Raw genomic sequence first — 21,376 nt, 5'->3', positions numbered from 1 at the left:
ACATACATGTATGTGTAAGAATGTGTAATAACTAAGGCTGTCAAAGTTAAAGCTTTATTAACGCATTAACCCACAATTATTTTAACGCCGCTATTTAGAAAAAAAGAAAAGAAAAAAGCTCTTGGGGGCCACATCAAATGACGTGGCGGGCCACATTTGGCCCGCGGGCCATGAGTTTGACACCTATGCCATAAGGAATCAAATAGTCTGCTCTATGGCTGAATGCTAACGCTAACGTTATTGTTTTTAAATGCGCAACGGTCGGGAAAACATGGCAGCGATAAGAGGAATCGATAGTCACTGAGGCATGCGATTCCAGGAATCGGACAATTAGTACCCGGCTCCCAACGGGAACCGGTTTTCGATTCCCATCCCTAATTAGGCTCCTATTAAAGGAAAACTCCAACATTTTGGGAAATTTGCTTATTTGCCATCTACCCTGGAGTTAGACAAGAAGATACATACCTTTTTCTTCTCTGTGCATGCAGTAGGAGTAGGAAGACATTGGGAACTAGGCTAATGGAGGAACCTACTTCCAGTGACTGACGCTAAGCTAGGCTAACGGTGCGCGTCTTCCTACTCCTACTGCATGCACAGAGAAGAAAAAGGTATGTATCTTAACACTCCAACATTTTGGGAACCCTGGAGTTAGACAAGAAGATGCATACCTTTTTCTTCTATGTGCATGCAGTAGGAGTAGGAAGACTTTGGGAACTAGGCTAATGGAGGAACCTACTTCCAGTGACTGACGCTAAGCTAGGCTAACGGTGCCTGTCTTCCTACTCCTACTGCATGCACAGAGAAGAAAAAAGGTATGTATCTTCTTGTCTAACGCCAGGGTAGATGGAAAATAAGCTAATTTCCCAATATGTTGGCGTTTTCCTTTAAACTATACAGAACAGCCACTATAGTGTCAAAACATAACATTAGTCTGCAGAAATGCGCCGTTTTCGACTGCTTTGCTCGCAGCGTTCCATCCACGTCCACTGCAGGTAAGCCAATATATGGAGTTAGCTAGGCTAATAACAAATTATTACGAATAGGCTAATAATTAAGCATTACATCACGCGACAGAGTGTGTTATAGAAATTAGATCACGCCTATGGGTGGTCGTTAGACCCCCATAGGCGTGATCTAATTTCTATAACACATGACTTCAAGTGGTGTAATACTTTTATACAATGGCCAAATTCACCCAACCTTATTGCTATAGAATAAACACACAGTAATTGAAGCATAATGGAGATTTATTCACACAACCATGAATAGTAGGCAAATAAAAAATTGCCTCTGTGTCTAGAAGCAGAGGGAGGTTGCTACAAAGCATGCCATCTAACAACAAACTTCATATAAATCCTGCGATGTATTATTGTTTTGACAATGGGTCATGACAAACCAATTACATAATCCAACATTGTGTAAACAACTAACATATTCCAATTGACTATCTTTTTTTAATTATTCGTTACGAATATATCCATACTTCCATTGTGTCTGGGACATCCAGTGAAATGGCTTCGTGCGACAGTGTTCTTTTGCAGAGGGAGGTTGCTACAAAGCATGCCATCTAACTACAAACTTCATATAAAATGACTCTGCTATAGAGCAGCGTTTCCGTTAGCCGGTAATTACCGGTATTTGACCGGCAAAATCTGTTGAAGTCCGACATATTTAATCTCTCCGGTCTTAATGTCCGGTGAAAATAATTCCCTGAGTCTAAGCACAATTTGATTATTTGAATTGTATTAAAATAGGCTAAAATTAAATAGCCTATGCGATGAACGAAACAATCATTACATTTGTTTCATCGTTGCTTCTAATAATGACAACGACGTTGTCAGCGAGAGCTTAGTGCTGGGTGTGCGAACTTTTGTGAAGCTGCAGAGCCGGAGCAGCAGCAGCACAATGCAGTACTCCAGCAGTACTCCAATTCAGCCATTTTCAATTCAATGTTGGGTGGGGGGCGCTGCTGTGCGGTCCCCAGAAAAGAGCCAATAACAGCTGAATCTGCTGCTCTGCATCGACATACTCTCGCAAATAAGTCATTGGGAGGTGGAGAGAGAGAGAGTCGTCACACAAACCCACGATAATGTTGCTGTCTCTCTCTGCCAAATTTCTCAGTTCTTCGCTTGATATAATTAATACAAATGTCCAATATAACGGAATTCGTTAGCTGCTCATAAAAATGTGATTATAACAGACTGTTGTTTATTAATGTCGGGCGACTGCCCACAGACACCTATTTGATTTAAAGTCGGCAGCAGCACGAGTCTCTGGACTTATTTTATTTGGAATATAATGACTTTATACGCAAAAGTAGCCTAGTTTTAAGTACAAATATTATAAATCTACATGCCTTGATGATGTCATTCTTTTGTTTTGTTGTCATTCTTTTGCCTATCAATTGTTTTTAAGCTCAATAAACTCTGACCGGAATTTCTCTCATTTGACACTGAGGCCGGCAACAATTTTTTCTAACAGAAACCCTGCTATAGAGCCTAGAGCCATATGGAATCCGCGATCATGGAATCGCGGACGGAATCGCGGAATTGAGCAATAAAAATGGAATCAACTAAAAAAAAATATATATATCGTTTTTTCTTTTTCTTTTTTTTTAACTTTTTTTGTTGTTGTTGTGGGACTTGTACAGCACTTTGTTCAACTTTGTCAGTGCTGTAAAGTTTAAACCTTTTTAAATCTTAGACAAACAAAACACTTTGCTTTCATGAAATATTGTAAGCCGTCATTTGAGGCTTTATAAAAAGCAGCACAATGAACACAAATCTGTCAGTGCCGAGTCCGACCTCATCTTAAATAACAAACAGCATTGCTTGTTGTAGTTAACAAAGAGAGGCAGAGTTGATTTTGCAAAAATATATATAATCTTTTATTTTTTTTTAATAATCGAATTTTATTTTCATATTCGAATCCCATGCCCATCGAACGAAGCTTCGAAGTATTTAAGACAGCCCTATTAAATGGACTGTTATATCTTATTAAATTGTGGACATTTATTCATTCCCACTTATTAGACACTATTTCTGATGGTAAAATGAGCGTACAAAGCAAAATACAGAATTCTGAAATATTAAAACGGAAAAAACGGAATTTGGAAAAAAAAAATATGGAATTTGGAAAAAAATTAAACGGATTTCATATGGCTCTAATAGAGCCACACTCCGTTATGCACAAGTTTACAGACATACATGACATACAGATGGACAGTACTGCTACATCTATATATTTATGACATACCAGATTTACAAATACAGTACTGTTTTTGTAGGGTTATTACGGTTTATTTACATTGAGGTCAGTGTTTCCCCTGAAAAAAAATTCAGCAGCGGTGCTGTGCCAGGGGGGTCCGGGGGCATGCCACCCCGGATTTTTTTTTTACATTTTAAAGTTAAATGCATCAATCTGGTGCACTTTGAGAGCAAAATAAAGAGGCTAGATCTATGATGAACTTTGTGCTCAAAACACAAAATCGACTAGACTGCAGTGCTTTCTCCCTGCAGCCTTTTCCTCAGGTCAGTCTTTTACATTAAGCACCCCCCACAACCCAAATGAAAAAAAAAAAATATGCTGAATGCATATAGGGGAAACACTGGAGGTTCTGGGGTCACGTGGAGTGTGTTATACGAAATACCCCCCTCCACCCCACCTACCAATCTCCTACCTACCAACCTCCTCCAATGTACAGTTTCTTCGTCAAATGTATACTCTCTTTTTTTAGACTCTTGTATCACAAACAGTACTGTATTTGTAAATCTGGTATGTCATAAATGTAGCAGTACTGTATCTGTATGTCATGTATGTCATATATGTTATGATGCATTGAAAATGGGGGACCCTGATGTAAACAAGACGAAAGTCTTTCTCTGGTCTGCATCCCCTTAACACATTGACCGCCAAAAACGGCTTACGACGGGTTTGCTGGTCATGCGAATTCTGCCAAACCACGCTGTACGACGTTATTGAGATCATATTTAATTCGCCATGGCATTCATAATTCCGCCACCCAGCCTTTGCTGATACAGTGGGACTCTGCACAACAGTGCAACGCCTCAATACCGCCGCCTGGTCGTTGATCGTGTGAGTTACAACCGGAAGTTCATCTGGTGATCTCGGTGCATCTGGGAAATCCGTCCGGCAGTCACATATCGTTGCGGGACTATAGACACACACTGGCGTGCAATGGATCGCTGCCATAACTCAATAATCGATATGATTTGGGCGTTTATTGCGCCATACAAACCGGAAATGGATCTAGTCGATCGACGTCAAATAAGTGGGATCTTTTTCCTCCAGTCTCATCGGCGAACGGTAAGAGGACAGTAACGTTACTTTCAGCTTGATTGTTTATTCTTTTCAATGCAAACCGCTCTGATCAATATATCACCCATACTACATAACGCATTTACTGACGATCACGGAATTATAAATGACCCCCCCCCCCCTTTCATCCGCGCATGATCAGTCATAACGTATACGATCATGTACCGTTGCATTTTTTTAATATAGTGTGTATCGGCAATAAACGGCAGTTGATAATCTATATATGCGTTTATGCCTATAACTCACGTTCTATGAATTACTGCAGAAAACGATAAAAACATACTTATATTCTAGAAGCTATTTTTGGAAGAATCTATGAATGAAAAAGTATAACGTTCCTACATACCACCCTCCAGAACATTTACAACAAGCGGTGCAAGGGGAAGGCTAAGAGAATTATTAAGGACTCGAGCCACCCGAACAACTGCCTCTTTGAACTGCTGCGGTCAGGCAAGCGATACCGGAGTCTTAAGGCGAGCACAGAAAGACTCAGAAGAAGCTTCTATCCCCAGGCCATCAGGCTGCTAAACGAACAATAAACACTATGCAACAACCATCAAATGCACACAGCACACACACCCACACACTCACTTAAACAAACAACACACTGCAGCACCCACTCTCCACACTTTAGATCACACAAACACACTTTATATTTATTGATAAAGGATTTGCACTACAACTCGTACACCTACTGTAAATTGTACCTAAATTGCACCTCATCCTATTTCTGCCTTGCACTATATAGTATTGTATATTAGTACACTACACAGTATTGTATATTATATGGTAACTCAGTTACGTCTACTCTGCATCGAACATTGTACATATGTCTATACTGAACACTGTGACCTAATTTTTTTACTTCTAATTTACATGCTATACTATGTTATTTTATTTCATACTTATCTTGTCTTGCACAGTCTCTGGAGCGTAACAGTAAGAAGCATTTTGTATAAAAGTATTCTGTACTTCTGTATGACAACTATTAAAGAAACTTGAAACTTGAAACATCCTGAACGATAGATAATCGATGTTGAATGGGCCATAGTAATGTCAATTTAGCAATACAATTTAAAAAGTTATAGCCCTGCAAAGAAGATGAACATCTCCATAGGCTTAGACTGGTGGCAGTGATCATACATTGATGGATAGAAGCTTGACAGTCAATGTGTTAAAGGTCAACCTCCACGTTGTATTTTTGTTCAATAAACAATGTGGACTAGGCCAACAGTGGCTTTCATGAAGAAGGGAAAAAAAAAGTATTGAAATTGACCCAGTTTTAGCGTTTTTATCAAACATTTTGTCTGCCCAACACAATCACCACGCACGTGCATATTTTAATCAATGGTTCATAACGTGCGTGTGTAATCGAAATGATCGTCACAACAGGTGCAGGGCACCAGGGGGCTCACCAGGGGGCGCTGAGAGTCACACAGCTAGTGGCAGGCAGAGAGCCTTGCTACCATAGATATATGCTTGCTACTACTAGCCGAATGAAATGTATCTGTTTCACCTCACTATTGCTCCGTGATTATAGCCATCCATCCATCTCTAAAGCTAACCACTATTTGTAAAAGCCACAACCACGTTACCATATTTGTAATAATGTAAATCATGTCGTTGTACACATATTGTGTTTATAACGTTAGTAGATAACATAGCTTAGCTTGGTAGCTATTGTGCTAACAACATATCCCGACATCCGGCTCGCTGGCCGGCATGAACGGCCGACCCAAAATGGTTCTCTCCTCTCTGTACACCCCGTCCCCACGGGTGCCCTGCCGGGGGGCCCATGGACGCGACGGCGGCGGCAGCCGTAGGGTGCTCGAGCCCGTAAAGGCTAGTGTTACACGATAGCCCTGCGGCCGCCGCTGTTGTCGAGTCCACAAGCTCCTCCGCGGGGACGGGGGCACACAAAGAGGAGAGAACCACCCGCAGGGACGGCGGGCTATAGGCTAACGTCAGTGAGTGTAGTGGTCCCGAGTCGACTGTAGCAGGGACGGCGGAGATATAGGCTAACTGTGATGCACCGAGTGAGCCACCATTGATCTAGTACTATGACCCGGACGGACATAAGGCATACGTTTCCTGAAGTGACGTCACGGCCGTGCTAGGTGCTAGCGTCTGATAAGCTTTTAGATTCGGCTCATTAATATGCACCTGTTGTCCTGTTGTGACGTCGGCGTTTGATAAGCTTTTTTGATTCGCGCGTGCATGTTATTCGTGCGTGGACCTTTTTAACTCTTTCAGAGTGGCATTTCCGGTGTCAAATGGAAAAAAATTAATAATGAAATTATATACCAATGATGTAAACTACCCATAATTGATCAGTAGGGTTTAACCTGGAGGTTGGGCTTTAACACTTTCTGTGCCTTTGATTAACGTTGATGTACCCCGTTGAATGCCGCAACCCACTTCAATGATAGCGTTGTGAACGCATATTCTTTCTCTTAAATTATGGCCATGTGTCTAATCTGCCTGTCGTTTATCAATGACTTGTTTTCAGTCAACATTGTCGAAACGGATTTTTTTTTTATCGGTTCATTTTCGTTTTATAGCATTTTGAAAAGCCCTCGTTTTCAAGGAAAATATAAAGATTCCGTGATAAAAGACATTTACTGGAATATTCTAGAATACACAAAAACATTGTCATTTTTCGGCCTATTTATGAATCGTTTTCAATTAAACGCTAGATTATCGATAGTATATGTGTACGTATGCGCGCTATAGAGGCGATCTGAATCGATCGGAAATCGATTCTCTTATTTCCTCATCAGCGATCACAGCCACACACAGCATAGGGCAAACGCTGAAATCTCTGTGGAAACAGGTCTGATTATCCTAAGACTGGTAAAATAGATTCCTTACCTGAGATCAGATGTTATCCAAAAAGATTATTCCAATTCCTGATCGCCATTCCAAATATCGATCACGCTTATTGATTACAGTGTTGGTACTGTAAATACATAATCGTCGCTGATCTGAGGGCCGGCGATCACTTGGTCTCTTCAGTTGGCTTGATAGAAAAATAAAATTAGCAAACTGACCCCTCCCCCTGTATCAGTCTGAGCTGATGGGGTGCAGTTACACAGGGAGAGACGATAGGGGGCGGTATCTTCCCAATTGAGCTCAGAGAGACTCTGCAGCACTAACCCATGGCTCGATTGATGAAATATGAATTCAAATCGGCAATAAAAAAATACGGCAAACAAACGACATTTCAATGGGGGGGCTGATAAAACGAGATATGACGTCGCTGGCACTCAATGTGTTAACACATTGGTTGCCAGCAGGTGGTGCGCGATTTATCGCTTGAGTGCCAGCGCTTTAGTCAATGAGAGGACGAGCACATTTGCGAACGCATAAACTATATCTTGAATTATGGCTATGTGTCTAATACACCCGTCGCTTATCAATGACTTGCTTGCAGTCAACATGTATGAAACAGATTGTTTTTTCATCAGTACATTTCTGTTTTATACCGTTTTGAATAAGAGTATAGTTTTGAAGATTTCTAGTGATTCCAGAAAAATCCACGAAAATAGCTCTTTACTGGAATACACAAAACACGTAATTTTTCGGCCTATTTATGAATCGTTTTCAAATAAACGCTAGATTATCGAAAGTATATGTGTATTTATGCACGCTAGAGAAGCTGGCTGAAAAATCGATTATCTATGTCGTGCCTGGCGCTAACGTTACGCACACACTGTACACACACAGGAGACACGTTGTGAACGCTGTGAAAAAAAACGGATTAACCCAATACTGGTAAAATAAAGTCCTTACATCAGATCAGATGTTCTGCAAAAAGATTAATCCAATTCCTGATCGCCATTCCCAATATCGATTGCGTTTATTGATCCAACGTTATACCTCGAAACACATAATCGGCGCTTCTTCCAGTTCCCTCAATGGATGCAATAGTCTCAGGTTACATGCCTCCGAAGTAAAATGTGGAGCCCGGAGTTTTTTTTCTGATGCATTCCTATCGACTCCATTCCAATGGGTGCAATACCATCCGGGAGACGATAGGGGGCGGTATTTGCCCTTTTCGAGCTCAGAGCCAGTCCCAATGATAATGTGAGGCTGGATGGTTGAAAAATGAATGGAGTATCTTTTTTGAATTAGTCGTTATGACGAAATCAATACATCCATTCATAAAGATTATTGTCTGCCATCTTGGTTTCATTCGGAAAAGACGAACGGCGGATTCATTTGAAAAAAAGTTATTCGGTTGTGGGCGGGTTCTGGGGTCACGTGGAGTGTGTTATATATAACAATATAACAATGTCTGAAACAACCGTTTCAGCCAATCAGAATCAAGACATTTGCATGCCATTGTATAAATAAAATATAATTGCTAGCTACAAATATATAATATAATATATAGTGCTGTCAATCGATTAAAATATTTAACTCGATTAATCGCATGATTGTCCATAGTTAACTTGCGATTAATCGCAAATAATTTGCATATTTTTTTTTTTTTACCTTAAACGGATATTTTTCAAGTTCCAAGTTTTAATATTCTTATCAACATGATGCGAGTCAACAAATGTTTGCTTTATGCAGCCATTTAACACAAAAGCATGACCCTCATGCATTGCAAATTAGCATCAAATTCAAAACAGAGTGATGCACAAAATAACTTAAAAGAAAATAATAATTTAAACAATGAATAAGTGTGCATGAAATAATAGGGGAAAGAAAACGTTAGGAACTTGTTATATTAACCCACACAAGGGCTGAGTAATCACACACCCCCCCTCTCTCTCTCTCACACACACACACACACACTCTCCCAGCTCTCTTTCTCTCTTGCCCCTTCCTCATCTCTCTCACCCCCCTCTCTCTCTATATCACACACACATACACACACACACACACACACACACACACACACACACACACACACACACACACTTCAGAAACAAACATAGTATCAATGAGAGCATCAATAATACACCTGAGTGAAGTCTAGTAAAAAAAAAAGAGATAAAAGAATTTATTTTATTTATTTATTATTTTTTTAAATCGTGAGTTTAAAAAAATAGTGGCGTTAATAGAATTGTGCGATAACGCGTTAATACCGCGTTAACTTTGACAGCCTTAACACATTGCCCGCCGGGCATTGTACCCAGTCTGCCAGCGCTATAAGTCTATGGAGATGTTTACCTTCTTTGCAGGGCTATAACTTTTAAAATTATATTGCTATTGACATTACTATGGCCCATTCAACATCGATTATCTGTCGTTCAGGATGTGGGAACGTTATACTTTTTCATTCATACAAAAATACCTTCTAGAATATAAGTATGTTTTTTATTGTTTTCTGCAGTAATTCCTAGAACGTGAGTTATAGGCCTAAACTCGTATATAGATTGTAACTGAGGGGTACAATTCCCTGACTGTATTACTAGATATGATACTTACTACCACTACCTTTGTACTTAATATTCGGCCACCCAGTACACGGCATAAATATATTATCATAAACACTCTCACGTAGATGAAACGGATCCAACACAAATGTACGAAGTCGAAGTATGCGTTTATTACTACACAGCAATGGTGTGTAGAGCAAGCACTTAATCACTTAATTACATTTATGAATTGAAATAGTATGCACTTTTATGGCAAAGAGTATTCGTCGGTATATCAATAGAGAATGTCCAATCTCTGATGGCGCAGGTGGTAAATATACGACCTGGAATAGTTAAGGAATAACAGCAATGATACTTTAATGATTATATACTAGATACACTAGAGGGGGTTAATCCGGTCGCTTGTAAGCCGACAGGAGTAGGAGGGGGGGGGGGGGGGTAGAATCCGGCTGCCTCGTCCGGCCAAGGGTATCCCAGGTGAACCCACTGTAGTGCCGTTCAATGCGCCGGCGATCCTTGGACCACAGATGAAAGCAGGTGGACTCTTTGTGGGCCGGCTCTCTCCGGTCCACGGGGGAGAGACGTGAAGCGACCTCGTCTTGCAGAGCGTCTCCTCACCTTGCGTCCTCTCCAGGGAGGGGGGTTCCAACACACGGCAGTGTCGGGGGTCTTTATCCATGGAATAATCAAAGTATACAAAGCATAATCCGTGCCTGGGAAGGCGGGCTGTCGTCGGTAGAATAATCCGGCACACAGGTCCACTCGCTCGTCGGCTCTGGGGCTCCTCGGGTGCAGCTTCACACGGGGTCAACCACCCTGGGTAAGCAGCCAGTTCTCTGTCCGAAACGATGGGGCACTGACCACGGTAGTATTCCCACCGCACGAAGCACTATATACTAACAGACTATTACTAGCTTAATAGACTACGTCCAACTCGACGATACAGTGCCAAACATGACCATTCAAACATTAATATACACGATGTCTCAACACCGATGGCAGGCGAACTTGGCCCTACTCCCACACGTGGCGTCGCGGGGAGGCTCCACGTCTGTGACTCTATTGGAGGGCAAGAAACTGGACCGAAAAGGAAGTCCTACTTTAGTAGCGCAGTATATATACGCACTATGAACAAATAGTCCCATTAGTGGTGCGGTAGCCAGATTCCTACGCGGAACTAGGACTTGTTCGTACATGTGGAGCGGTACGTTTGAACTGGGTCTGAGGGGTATGGCAGCCTGGCACCAAGGTCTCGACCAATAGTAGAATGGAGACTATTATGGGATGTTCAGTAGGCTAGAATGGATATTCAATGCATATTGTACAAGGAATATACAAGGGATATCAGGGAATATTAGAGAATATACAAATACAATTAAATATATATATATAAATAAATATATATATTCGGTTTAATCTGGCCCTTCACAACATAGATTATTGATTGCCGTTTCCCCCCTATACACGCTATATTAAAAAATTTAACTGTATATGATCGGTATACGTTATGCTTCATCATGCGTGGAGGAAAGGGGGGGGGGGGTCGTTTATAATTCCCCGATCACCAGTAACTGCTTTATGTAGTATGGGTGGATATATTGATCAGATGGTTTGCAAACAAGGAAACTCACAATTGGGTTGAAAATAACGTTAGTGTCCTCTTACCGTGGGTCAAAGAGACTGGCGGTGAAAGATCCCAAGTATACGACGTCGATTGCCTAGGTCCATTTCCGGTTTGTATGTCGCAATAAACGCCGAAATCATATCGATTATTAAGTTTAGAAAGCGATCCATTATGTACATTGTGTCTGTCGGGAGTCATGCAACAATATCTGACGGCCGGATGAATTTAATCGACGCACAGCCCCCATATCCTGTCGGCAAGTGTAACTCGCCCGACCATCCACCAGGCGGCGGTATTGAGCCGTCGTTGCCATCATCTTTTAGGGTCCAGCTGCAGTATATATGAATTATGAATGCCATGGCGAAAAAATTTAATATTGATCTCAAAATCGCTGTACAGCGATATTGGCAGAATTCGCATGGCTGGCAATAACGCTGTAAAGCGATTTTGGCGCACAATGTGTTAATAAACAAGCAAAAACAAACTTTTTATAGATCGTCAGGCTGAGGCTGCAGCCACCATGTCCCAGCCCACCCCTCCTCCCTCTACCACCACCGGTCCCAGCCAAGCCCAAAGTCCCTTCACCCTAGCTATAATATTTATTTATAACGTTATATAAAAGAACATTGCTGCCGCTGTTGCTGAAGAAATAATATCTATTTATTATATTTATTTATAATATTTATTTATAAATAATAAAGAAATGTCAATTCTGTTCTTAATGAATTGTCTTTTTTTCTTGCAAAATAATCAAAAAGAACTGATAAGTTCAAGTTTATTTATTATTTGACATGCAAAAATACAGAATACCTTCACATGGAATTCTTTTTTCTGTTATGCGTCCTATGAGGATCATAGGACGCTTGGATCATACACATACAGCTCATTACAGTAATATTCCACAATTATTACAGTTTAGATAGTAATAATGGTACAGAGCATTAAAACACCTACATGCGCTTTGATGACGCATGTAGGGCTAGCCTTGAGACATACATATGCGTATTCACCACCGCAAACAGACTGGCAGCCGGCTTAGGCAGCGCCATGTACGGGAGGAGGGGGGGTGGGTTGGGGTTGTTACAGGGCTGAAGGGGGGGTGGGTGGGAGTGATCCCTCACGCGAGGCAGCCGTCAGTGCAGCGCCAGGGGTTGGGACCGGGGGGAGGGTGGAAAGGTGGGGGGGAATGCACAAGCCAGTCCTGGTGGGGGAGGTGAGGTGCTGGGTAAAGGAACGCCATGTCTCCTGTTCTTATCTTGACTCTCCGACGTGACCTTGTGCATTCCACATGCTTCAGCAGACTTGAGAGTGGGGGGGGGGGGGGGGGGGGTGCATCAGGGCAGACAATGCTTCCTGAATGCTCCAATTTGATTTAAATTCGATTTGTCACGCTTTTAATTTCCTACGCGACCCCCAGCATGACTTGAGTTCTCGATTGTTTGTCAGATTGATGGACAGCGAGTCTTTTTACAAGTTCAATGTGGAAGACTTCCAGTCTGGCCACAGCTATCTCCAGACGGTTATCGTCTTTTTTCCTGATTATTCTTGTACAGATCCAGATCCAGATAGCGATCGCTCCCATACCCATCAACATGAAGGTGAGGATAAGAGTATCGATAAAGTACCGAACCATTAAGCAGTATCGATAAGAGTAGTAGTATAAAATCCTAACGATACCCATCCCTAATGAACACTGTTAATACACTTATCAATGAAAGAAGAAATGTTTGCAGCTGTGGTAATACTTCAGTTGGTTCATTATAAAAGCGTACAGCCCTGGTATATAGAGGTTGGTCATGCTGACATGGTAGAGGAGGATCATCAGTATATAGAGGTTAGTCATGCTGGTAGAGGAGGATCATCATTATATAGAGATTGGTCATGCTGACATGGTAGAGGAGGATCATTTGTGCTCTCCTGGTGGCCCTGGTAGAGTAAATGTCCTGTAGTGAGGGGAAGGCTGTTTGTGTTCAATAACGAGCCACGAGACTAGAGCATGTGTCAACTGTGCGTCTGTATTGCCAACCCATAACACGACATCATATTTTACATTCTGGTCCCTGCTGGGATGTACCAACTACACACACCACTGTGGGGGGGTTTATATAACATTCCCCATTCCCTTGTAACATCTCCTTTTTTTATTTAAAAAAAAATTAGATAACAGTTACAACATCCCTTAGTGCAAATTATTATTATTACAAGAAACCCCATAAACGTCCTTATTTAAAACCCTAATCATCGTTTCTGTGCATTTTTTTTCATTTTTTTCTTTCTTTTTACCATACCATACCCATTAACAGTCTATAAGTCCAGTCTTTGTGGCGCTCTCACCAGCCTACCACTGGACGTCCTGTACTCTGGCGCCGGTGGAGGGTCCTCCGCAGGCTGGTACAGGCTGCTCTGCCTGAACAGCCTGAATTCCTGGGTGATAGTGTCACTGCCCGTGTTACTGTCCATCCCTTCGCTGGGCGGACTGCTGTGTCGCTCCTCAGGTGGGCTGCTGTGCTGAACGCTGTGTTGCTCCGGGCGGCGTCCGGTCAGGTCCACCTCCGCTGGTCGCAGGTCCACCCGGTTCCGCCGGTAGAATGTCCCCTCGACATCCACCAAGTACGATCTGGGGGCCACCGGTTGCAGGCACACTCCTCTCCTCCACTTGCCCGTCCCTTCTCCAGGCAGGGGCTTCATTCTTATGTCCTGGCCGATACACAGCTCGGGCAGATCTCTGGCCGACTTGTCATAAACTAGCTTGGCCGTTTGATGCTTAACCCGCAGCTTCTCAGGAACCCCCGTGACCACGCTGGGGCCCAGGAGTGTGTCAGCGACCAGACTGGGGTCTTCAGTCTCCGGGACATCAGTCTCTGCGCTGGGCTGCTAAGCGTGCCCTCTGTGGGCGTGTTCCTCCACTGCAAGATAGCTAACCATGGGTCGTTACCTGCACTAGCTGCCTTCTTGCACAGGTTTTTCACTATCTTCACCGCCGATTCAGCCTTTCCATTAGACCTTGGGTGCCTGGGTGAGGACATGATATGGTCGAAATCCCATTCCTTTGCAAACTTTCTAAAATGTTCAGTCGAACTGAGAACCACAGTCTGTTATCACCCGGTCAGGCTGCCCGTGGCATGCAAATTGGGCCTTACACCTTAACACCGTGGTGTCTGCTGAGAGGTCAGGGAGTAGCTCATCCTTTTCATCTGAGAAAGCCGCAGTGGGTTTTCTTTTTATTGGCCGGCTTACTCCTTCCATATGGTTCCACATATTTAACCCATTAACGTTATTAAGCTAACGTTAGCTAATCGGGCGTAACGTTACAGTGCAAGCAGTGTAAACAAGGAGAGATTGAGGGCTCAAAAAAAAGGCGATTGTCCTTTATTTTACTTGACTATTTTGTTCAAATCTGCCTGCCATTGGCGCTTTGTGGGTGCTTATTTTGTTCCCTGTATTTATATATATAATTGGTAAACTGTCTGGGGCTTTTTTAGCCCCCCTTAACTGATTTTCGAGGGCATTTGGTCAATTTTTGAGGACATTTTGCCCCAAGCCCCCTTTAATATCGATCCCTGAACCGTACAATTACACCGTTCGGTACGACCTCCACGGTTCGGGGCGTCTGTATCGTACAGTTCAGGGGATGCGCAAATAAAAAAAGAGAACTTAATTTGGCACGGAGCCGGGAGCGGTGAGAGCTGGCTGCAGCAGGTGCTAGTCAGTTTGTGTAAATGGTAGGGCTGACCTTCAAAGCTTTTTTTGGCAATCGAAGCTTCAGGGCCGAGCTTCGATTTTAATTCGAAGCTTCGAGAGAGAAAAATAAAAAATGATTAATTATAATTTCTTTTTTTTATTATTATTATTTTTTTTTATCTTATGTTGTGGGACTTGTACAGCACTTTGGTAAACTTTGTTGTTTTTAAATGTGCTCTATAAATAAAGTGGATTAGATTAATTAATTAAGTAGCTCCTTTCGTAACTGTGACGCAGCCAACAAGGTTTCACTCGGCTGCGCTGTCTCACAGCCAACGACATGACATTACATAATTATGTTGCAACCTTCGTCTATCAAGCAAACAATTATATTATATTTAATTTATAATTATATCAGACAATGCACCTACAAAAGCAGATGATTACAATTAAATTAGCCAACTTGGTAACACATTAGTCATAGCAGCATAGGCATAGCCTTATTAATGTTTTGTGTGGCGTCGCCGTCGTGTACAACGATACTTATGTTTTTTAGGTGATTTGACAAAGTTGTTGTAGAGTTGTGATATGCCATTTTCTTCTGGCATATCTGGCACTCGGCTTTTTGGGCATTGTCTTTGCATATTTTAAAGTGTAACCACATGTCTGATGACTTCTTCGTCGACATGTCTGCTGCACATGTCCTTGTTGTTTTCAACACAGATAATCTCCACGTGCTTGTTGTAGAGAGGTGGAGTCGAGGCGCCGCTTACTTTCGTTTTATTGGAATGGAGGTGCAAGATTTTGGAGGCAAACATTTTCGATTTTTTTTTTAATGTTCGAAGCTTGTGCCATCGAACGAAGCTTCGAAATATTTAAGACAGCACTAGTAAATGGCAAGCGCAATATAAATCAATCTTCATTACGACTTTAAAAACATAGCCATTAACATTACATAGGCCTACACACATCTTGCCATAACGTTAGCAGTTTGTACAACACAACGCACGTTTTAACTATGGTAGCCCGTCAGCTAATACAGTCAATGAAATGTAGGGCTGACCTTCGATTTTTTTTTGGAATTCGAAGCTTCGGGCCGAGATTCGATTTTAATTCGAAATACAAAATTTTTATAAAAAAAAAAAAAAATTATGTTGTGGGACTTGTTCAACTTTGTCAGTGCTGTAAAGTTTAAACCTTTTTAAATCTTAGACAAACTAAACACTTTGCTTTCATGAAATATTGTAAGTCGTCATTTGAGGCTTTATAAAAGCAGCACAATGAACACAAATCTGTCAGTGCAGAGTCCGACCTCATCTTAAATAACAAACAGCATTGCTTGTTGTAGTTAACAAAGAGAGGCAGAGTTGATTTTGCACACACACACACACAAAAAAGTTAAAAAAAAATTTTACAATCGAATTTTATTTTCATATTCGAATCCCATGCCCATCGAACGAAGCTTCGAAGTATTTAAGACAGCCCTAATGAAATGTTATCGTAGCTACTAGCTAGCAGAGGAGAAAATGGGAGTCTGAGAGGCGGGGTGTTTAAAGACAATGATAGGCGTTTATTCAACATCCAAGAAGGCTAACATACAACTGTGTTTACTAACTCCAACCGGGACTATTGCCGCTTTTCCACTGCATGTTATGAACTCCTAACGTTACCGGAGCTGATAACGCTGGCTGCGCTGAAGGTCCGTGACGCTAAAATGTCCCTGCGGACCCGCCAACCCATATATAGTTCCAACTCACCGAATTACGTTAATCCACCACAGTTGCACTCAATATTTAAATAATGTTAGTCTAAATAAATGTAGACAGATAATGTATGTATTTAAAAAATAGAATGAACAGAGCAGTGTTGTTTTGAAACAGTACAGTGTGTGTGTTAGTTTGATGTATGCTGCAATTTATATTGATGGCCTTCTAATTTGTTTATTTATTTTAAATAACAGTGACACTTTTCCCTTTGATAAGAAATCCAGCCATATTCCTTTCATTGTATTTCAAATACTGCACTTTAATTTCAAGCGGAAAACTAATCTTTCCATTAACACATTGACCGCCAGGCATTGTGCCCATCTCATACCCCTCTCTGCCACCGTTAAAAGCCTATGGAGATGTTTACCTTCTTTGCAGGGCTATAACTTTTTAAATTTTATTGCTATATTGACATTACTATGGCCCATTCAAAAACGTTATACTTTTTCATTCATACATTGTTGTGTTAATACCTTCGAGAATATAAGTATGTTTTTAATCTTTTCTGCTGTAATTCCAAAAACGCTAGTTATAGGCCCAAACGCATATGATAGATTATCGATTGCCGTTTCTTTCCCATACACGCTATATTAAAAAATTCAAATGTATATGATCGGTATACATTATGCTTCATCATGCGTGAAGGAAAGGGGGGGGGGGGTCGTTTATAATTCCTTGATCATCAGTAACGGCTTTAATAATAATAATAATGGCTTGGATTTATATAGCGCTCTTCATGACACCCAGAGCGCTTCACAGAGTCCATTATTCGTTCATACACAGTCATACCGGTGGTGGCAGGGTTTGAAATTAACGGGGGCTCGGGGCAAAATGCCCTTGAAAATGGACAAAATGCCCTCGAAAATCAGTTAAGGGGGGCAGAAAATGCCCCCGACAGTTTACTAATTATATATATAATTATATATATGATCTACAGTGCGAGCATTTCCCTTGTATTTGCCCCTAATAATATGTGTGTGTGCGCAACCCGGAAAAATCATTTACTCGAGACGAGTGACGATTACAAAACAGCTGCGCTGTTAATAGTCCCACATTACACAAGGCGCATAAACGTCCAATCACAGTAGCGCCCGAAAACAAAGTCACGGTACCGGCTTAGGCAAGTTATACATTCAGAATCAGACAACGCAAAAAAATCAGCCAGCCATGAAGCCCATTCATTTTTATTTTGAGCAAAAGAGAGACGAGGAGAAAGAGGAATCCGGCTGACATGGTTTTTTGAAGTGATATTCGCACGTGTTTTTGCGGGTCCAGTCCCCACGGTATGTTGACAGAATTCGCAAAACACCTTATCGACTGAAGCATAAAAGTCATTAGGATACTGCTCTGCTCTGAATTTAGGGCTTAGTGGGGAATTTCTTCCGACGTTAACGTTAACGACGCACCGAAGCAGCTAGACGCTTGGACATTTCTCCGTGTTGTGTGTAACACGCAGCGGTCCCCGCCTCCCTAGCTCCTTGCAACAAACGTTCCACCCAAAAACGGAATTTCTATTTCATAATGAATTAAATAATTGTATAAAGAATTTTCAATGTTCTGTCATCTAATAATATATTCCATTACCTTTCCTATCTTATCTGTATCAAAGTCAAAATGTTGGTATCATAACAACACTACAACATACAAAAGCAGCTTGACAACTGATATCCTTTGCGTTTGATTGATTGAAAACTTTATTAACAGATTGCAGAATGGGTACAATACAGTACAGCTCAATACACACAATTGTTAAGGGGATGCAGACCAGAGAAAGACTTTCGTCTTGTTTACATCAGGGTCCCCCATTTTCAATTCATAGTGTGCACACGCACAGTATAATATGCATGTGATAAATAGTTAATAAACTCTGTTACTTGAACAATTTTCACTGTGCTCCTAAATTTCTTTGTGTGCTCCTAAATTTTTATTTAGATTTTATTTATTAACATTTTATTTAGGAGCACATGTGCTCCTTGGGAAAAAGGTTAGCGTAGAGCCCTATATATGGAGACATTAACATTACATTATCAAACATAGGGACGAAGACTGTAAAAAAAAGTGTCAACAATGTTTTATAATCCTTATGTTAATTTTCATCATAAAAATTCAGTGCCCCCGAAATACAAAAAAAAGCCCCCGAAAATCAATTAAGGGGGGCAAAAAAAATTTAATTTCTAACCCTGGGTGGTGGTAAGCTACAATTGCAGCCAGAGCTGCCCTGAGGCAGACTCACGGAAGCGTGGCGAATAATCATCGCCTACGGCCCCTCCGACCACCACCAACATTAATTCACATGCATACACATTCATACGAGGCAAGTAGGTTAAGTGTCTTGCCCAAGGACACAACGGCGATGGGATGGACATGGGCTTGAGCGGGATTTGAACCACCAACCCTTCGATCATTGGACGACCCGCTCTACCCCTGAGCCAAAGCCGCCCCACTTTATGTAGTATGGGTGATATATTGATCAGATGGTTTGCAGTGAAATGAATAATCAATCGGGCTGAAAATAACGTTATATTCCCCTTACCGCGGGCCGATGTGACTGGCGGTGAAAGATCCCAATTATTTTACGCCAATCGCCTAGGTCCATTTCCGGTTTGTATGGCGCAATAAACGCTGAAATCATATCGATTATTAAGTTTAGAAAGCGATCCATATGTACTATAGTGTCTGTCAGGAGTCCCGTAGCGAGATGTGACTGCCGGAGGAATTTCATCGATGCACCGATGGCACTTCCGGTTTTTGCGAGAGTGTAACTCGCCCGACCATCCACCAGGCGGCGGTATTGAGCCGTCGTTGCATTCACATCTAGGGTCCAGCTAGGGCATCGGGGGTTGGCTGGATGAATTATGAATGCCATGGCGAAAAAATGAAATATTGATCTAAAAAACGATGTACAGCGATCTTGGCAGACAGCGCATGGCGGGCAATAACGCTGGAAAGCGTTTCCGGCGCTGGATGTGTTAAGAACTGACAATCAGGGAATTTAAACATTGTTGACATTGTTTTTTTGTGTTTATATGAACCCATTCTCTGCCACCACTTTGATCCATCCTAAACGTTAGGTTATGACTATAACCAAGTTCTGTTAATTAGGGGTGACGCTTGGCATCACTACTGCACTATCTCGCGTACGTGCACGCGTACTGAATAAACCACAAATGTACCTCTAATACCAGTATTAGTCTGACCACACCCCTCATCAGCTTACCTTCATAAGCAGGTGTGTGGTCACCTGCTCTCCTCCTTCCCAAGCTTTCACCACAAGGTGAGGTCAAGGGCTGCAGCGGCCGTCTGATGCCAAGCGTCACCCCTAATTAACAGAACTTGGTTATAGTCATAACCTAACGTTCTGTTTCATTAGGGGCTCTGCTTGGCATCACTACTGCACAAAGGGAGGCCAAGCGGAGCCGCTGGCTGACAAATACACCCCGCTGACAGCCCCCCAAAACCATCAGAACAGGGAGGGCCGAGCCCCCCCGACCCCCCCTAATGGAGGGTATCCTCCCTATTAGAGGCTTCACGGGAAGGCGACGGACCCGACCGTGCGAAGAGGCACTCAAGCAACTTAACGCACAGGGTGAGCAGACCGTGGCTTGACCCCACGACTACACACACGCACAACCCGCATGCCACCCGGGAACGAACGGAGGAACAACCTCGTTACTGCCCCCAGAATCACGGGGTCAAGGGCAAACCCAACCCCGTGGCAAGGCCGTAGCAGCGGAGCGCGAAGGAAGACCCAGACCCACCAAAAGGACTGGACTCCCTGGAATGGGGGCCCGGAGAAGTCCATGATGCCAGCATCAAGACCCCACCAGGTGGGCACGTAGTGCCCCGCCCCCCACATCGCCAGCGTATTCGGACAAAGGCCCCCCAGTTACTGCACCTGGTAATCCCAGGCGGTACCAAGTACTAACCAGGCCAGAACCTGCTTAGCTTCCGAGATCGGACGAGATCGGGCGTGTTCAGGTCGGTATGGCCGTAAGCCGAGCGGGCCCCGTCCCCCCAACAGTACACCGCCTGGCACACTAACCCTGCAGAACAGACAGTCAGCATGGCCGTAAGCACACAAAAAAGGTTAACCAACGGAAGCAGGCAGCGCACCGGGGAAAAACCAGGCAACAGGCTGTTAACCCTAGCCTGGAGACTGCGGACGAGACAGGCGCCAGAGGGGACAGCTGAACACAGCCGCCCCGGCGGAAGGAGCGTAAGCTGGCGGTGTTGCATGACCAAGCCTCCATTTAAAAACCCCCACCCAGAGGGGTCGAGGCAGAGAAGGCTGACACGATTGGCAGACGTCATGAACGTGCAGGGGCACCCTCAAACGGTGAACCCGGGAGTTGACACTGCTCCAACACACCAGGGAATCAACCACCTCGGTGTTACCCAATGCGGTGGTTGTTCCTATAACCCCTCAAGAAAAAACTCCAAAACACACCTGCGGGTATACACCGGCTATACCGCAGTACAAGTGTTTCAGTTTCCAAAAAGGGTTAACCCAGGCCTACGGGTCGCAAACATCACTTCGGACCGGGCCTGGCGGTACGGGAAGCACAGGGTCACCAGAG

This window comes from Notolepis coatsorum (assembly GCF_963971535.1).
Source record: "Notolepis coatsorum genome assembly, chromosome: 7".
Lineage (NCBI taxonomy): Eukaryota > Metazoa > Chordata > Actinopteri > Aulopiformes > Paralepididae > Notolepis > Notolepis coatsorum.
This window is presented reverse-complemented; position numbering follows the sequence as displayed.